Here is a 4589-nt window from a genome sequence, read left to right as displayed (position 1 = left end):
ACTTATTCCGCTAATATAAACACCCCCCCCCTCCCCTTTTTTTTCTCTTTTTTTTTTCCGAAGTGTCTCTAGTCACTCTGCATTTTTACCCACATCCTGATTTCCATATTTCCTCGCATTCTCCTCGTTCAAGTCATGGCCCGCACAAAGCATACAGCAAGGAAGGTTTATCCTAGCCAGTCTGGTCCGCAGGGCCAGGCTAGCTCGTCTACAGTGCAACCGTCAACATCGCAGGTGATTCCGGGCAAGACCATGCCGCATTTACGGGCAACAATGCGAAGAAGAAGATACGAGCAGAATAGGAGCGTTCTACTCGAACTTCGTAAGCTCCAAAAATACATTTCATTGGCAATACCTAAACTGCCATTCCAGAGAGTTGTTCGCGAGATTTGTGAGCAACACAACCTGAATTTCTGGTGGTCTCGAAGTGCAATGGGGTGCTTGCACGAGGCCGCCGAGGATTTTTTTGTAGAGATTTTCCAGGACAGCTACAATCTCTCGGCCCACGCCCATAGGAAAACATTGATGCCGCGAGACATTAACACACTTTGCCTTCTCAGGTTCAGGTATGACAAAACAATACCGCCTGCCGGTATTTTAGACCGAAAGATGGAAAATATTCTTAGAATACCACCTATTGACAAGGTCAAAGTTCATGAAGTATCTACACAAATGCATTGATACAACACCCGTCTCAACACCGAGCGGGACACAACAGAAGACGATAGTGAAAGATTGGAGCAGTTACGCCTTGAGATGATGGAGTAACAAATGGCAGATGCCATCAGCAATGCCAACGCTGATGATTTGTCATTGTTGTTTCCCTATTTCCATGTTGTCCTTCCTGTGTGGGGACGCATTCTGTATTTTCCATATCACCCCCACAAGATTGCAATTTTACAGAATCGGACGAGGGAACTCACAGACTCAATCATCAATTGCTTGCTTTGGTGCGTGCTATTCTTTTTTTCACAATAAATTCTTTTAATATATTCAATTTTGTATGACACAAATTTCTTTACAGTTTTGGAGTTTCAAATTTTCCTTGGAATATGCAAGATGATGTCGCTGTCCTTGACTCGAACCTCTCGGTCGTTTTGACAGCCGAGGATACATCTTTAGTGGAAGTAGTTGACTAGTTCCAGTTAGTGAACATGGAGACGGTGTCAGGAGTTTTTTTGAGCAAGGGATTGCACATATGTACATACACATGTATGGTGCATCGAATAAAGGATTGCCCATTTTCCAGAGCCAGGTGGTTACGTGGGGCCCACATGTGTACAGGTAGGGCAGCATGTACATAGTGCATCGATTTTCACTATTACTAGTACCAGTGTGTTTTTTCTATAATAATGAGGAGTTGGTAGCGCGTAAAACTTCTCGAGGAAGCTATCCGCGGGCCGATGACATGAGGTAAGCAGGTGCGTCATATGGCATCTAGTGGCGTTAGGACGGCGAATGGGGTCAATACTTGCACGCGGAGAAGTACGGGCACAACGTGGATGTTTTCTTGTGATAATTATGTAGAACGGTCATCATGAGGACCATATGTTGGGGACACTTCACATGGTGGCGGGAGGCATTATTGAAAAAAATCGAGTGCCAGGTGTGCGTATGGATGCAGCAGGGTGACAACTATGCACTACGAGGTCAGTTTTTGGCCTGTTCGGGGTCCGTTGGAGGTCATCTAAAAGGCCAAGGGTGCCCAAGTAATAAAGCTAAGTGTGGAAGCTGAAAAAACTGAGAGAAGACCAGAAAAAACGTAGAGAAGAGAGGAGGAAGAGCCGCAGGTGTGTTTTTGGGGTATTTGGAGCCTGTTTTGGCCGTAAACTGCTCATCCGAGGTCGGATTTGAGTACTTTGACATTGTAGACTGGGGTTTTGGGCCGTTCCGGACGCGATGGAGCTGTCCATTTTGCCAAATTTCTTACTCTTTTTGTGCTATTTTTGCTGTGTAAGTTTCTCCTATGAGCGAAGCTTCTTCTCCAATTTGTGAATGTATCTGGTATATTTTACCCATTTTGTGTGAGCTATTTGCCCCTTGGTGTTGGCCCAAGCTCATTTGTATCTAATTATCAGAAGTTCTCCTCTTTTGAGCTGAGTTTTTTTTTTTTTTTGTGTGTGTGTGTCTCTGTGTGGAGTGGGAAAGTGGATAGTCTCTCTCCTCTCGCTCCATCGATGTGTTCCCTGTCTCGGCCAGGTGGATTGTGTAAGCCGAGTGGTGCCCCATAGTTTGTGTGTGTATCATCCCAAGAGTGTGTGTCGGGTCATTATAGAGGCGTTGTGTGTGTTTCCATCCCGCTCACATTCTTTTGGCGCCCCCACGGAGGATCTTGTTCGAGTACCTTCTACTTCGAGCTTCGAGCTTCGAGATTCGGGCTTACAGGTTGCAGGTTGCAGATTACAGCTTACAGGTTACAGGGACAGGGACAGGTACAGGTGATTCACACAGGTACAAGTAGCTAGAGTACAGTGATATACTAGCAGTGATGTCACTTGCAGTTGTTGTGGGTATGCATCACTTGGCGCCTGTTTGAGTGCATTGTCTGCTGGATTGTACGTTACTTGTGGAAACTGCCATTGTACGCATTTATGGAGCCATACTTGGTTATATTTGGCAGTCCTAGCCATTTCTGAGACTTGTTCTGGAAGATAGTCATTTCTAAGACTTGACTATACGCGATTTGCATTAGCCTTCGTGTGAGGGTCGATAGCGTGAGGTTTTTATTGAGCGGGGGGATTCTCACATGTGGAGATCCTTTCGGTGATATCGGTAGCTGGAGCATCCTTTTCGTGACCTCGCCATAGGCTATGTACTAGTGAGTCCTATTTGATGCTCGGGTTCTATTGTTGACAGTTTATGCATATATATACAGTCTATATTTTGGGTTCCTATTTCTCTACTTCTGGGGAAACTCTGTAAAAATTTTTCCAAGTTTTGATGGCTGGCAAAATCAGAGGTTAAGTCAGGTGTGCCTTCTTGGGAGCTTCATGGTTGGCTTTAATGGATGATCAAAATGGCCCTCAATTCACTCATTTTCATTTAACTCAAAGAATCCAGATAAATGTTCATGTGTCCAGGAAGATCTTTTTCCAGCAGCGCATAGTCTTTATGTTCAGGCCAAGAAGATTGAGAGAGATCTTGGAATGTCCTTTTCCTGTTGTAATTCCAATGATTAACTATGAAAACTCATCTGATGTGCATGTGTTTGTCCTTATCTAAAGTTTAGCTCCATTGAAGTTTTTGGGAATAGGGTAGTGAGAAGTTTTGGGTTCTTGCACGTGTGTTCGAAGGGGTTCTCAAAGCATTATAACTTGGGTAGCCATGGCTTTCTCTTATCCAAAGATGTGGATGAAGATGTGGATGAATTTTTGGAAAAGATGGAGGTTGCCTGCATTAGCAACCAGATTCATGACCCTGCGCAGATGTTACGCCTTCTCCAAATTTGTTTGAAGAGTGATGCACGAGTTTGGTCTAAAGCATTTGAAGAGGAGTTGCGTGTGGCTGATCCACCTGTAAGGTTGAGTTGGGACAATCTACGACATGGGTTGGAAGTGGAGTTTGTGAAGATAGAAGATCCTGACAAAGTGTGGCAAGAAGTACAGGCTTTGGTGCAAAAGGAAGGTAAGCCACTAGATGCATACATACGTAAGTTTTCATTGGCATGGGAGCGAATGTGCAAGGCCTTAGCACCACAGTACCCCCGCCTGACATGATGAAGAAGGACAGGTTCTTGGCTGGTCTTTGGGAGAATATACGTTGGAGAGTGGAGCTAAAGAAGCCTAGGACATATGAAGATGCACTAGAGGTAGCAAGGAACAAAGAGTGGAAGCTGAGGAAAATGAGCCAGTTAGGGGTGGAGTCTTTGCCCATGAGGTCTTAATTTCAGCCTATGGACTCTTTACAAGGTCGCATGCCAAGGGTCCATCACGAACCAGTGGTTCCTGTTACTACTCAGGTTATGCCAGCAGTGGCCACTACAGTAGTGCAAGATGATGGGCTAAGGCAAGACATGAGGCAAATGGTAGATTTGATGAAGAATCTCAGCCTAAACATGCTAGGTCAAGTGGGAAATAATCGAGGTCGAGGGAGGTTTGCAAATCAGCCAGGAGGTGAAGAAAGGCCTAGGAATGGTGTTGGACAAAGCAATGGTAGGTTTTGGAGGCAGACGCCCACATGTTACAATTGTGGAGAGTTGGGTCACATCAGCCCGCAATGTGATAAGCCACCAAGGATGGGGGGAGACATGTATCCATTGCCAAGACAGGTGTTAACTAGGTCAAATGATTATGGCATCGAAATTAAGGGAGATGAAGGAACTAGTGGATTAACCCAAGAGGAAAAGGGAAAGACAAAAGTGCTAAGTGTAGTCACCTTGGAGAAGGCATCAAAGCTAGAGGATACATTAGTGATGCTATTGGGAAGAGGACCACAGAGGATAAGGAAGGAAGAAGTGCCCCAGGTCCTAGTAAGAAGAAAGGAAAGAGCCATGAAGGCAAGGATGTCAAGGCCAAGAGGAAAAGGAGAGCTCGTTGAAAGTTTCATGTTTCAAATTTTCCACTAGGGGATGGGCAATTAAGCTATGACTT

Source organism: Adiantum capillus-veneris, chromosome 22 (genome assembly GCF_014529385.1).
Source record: "Adiantum capillus-veneris isolate H3 chromosome 22, ASM1452938v2, whole genome shotgun sequence".
Classification (NCBI taxonomy): domain Eukaryota; kingdom Viridiplantae; phylum Streptophyta; class Polypodiopsida; order Polypodiales; family Pteridaceae; genus Adiantum; species Adiantum capillus-veneris.
The sequence above is the reverse complement of the archived record's forward strand: the minus strand, read 5'-3'. Positions refer to the sequence as shown.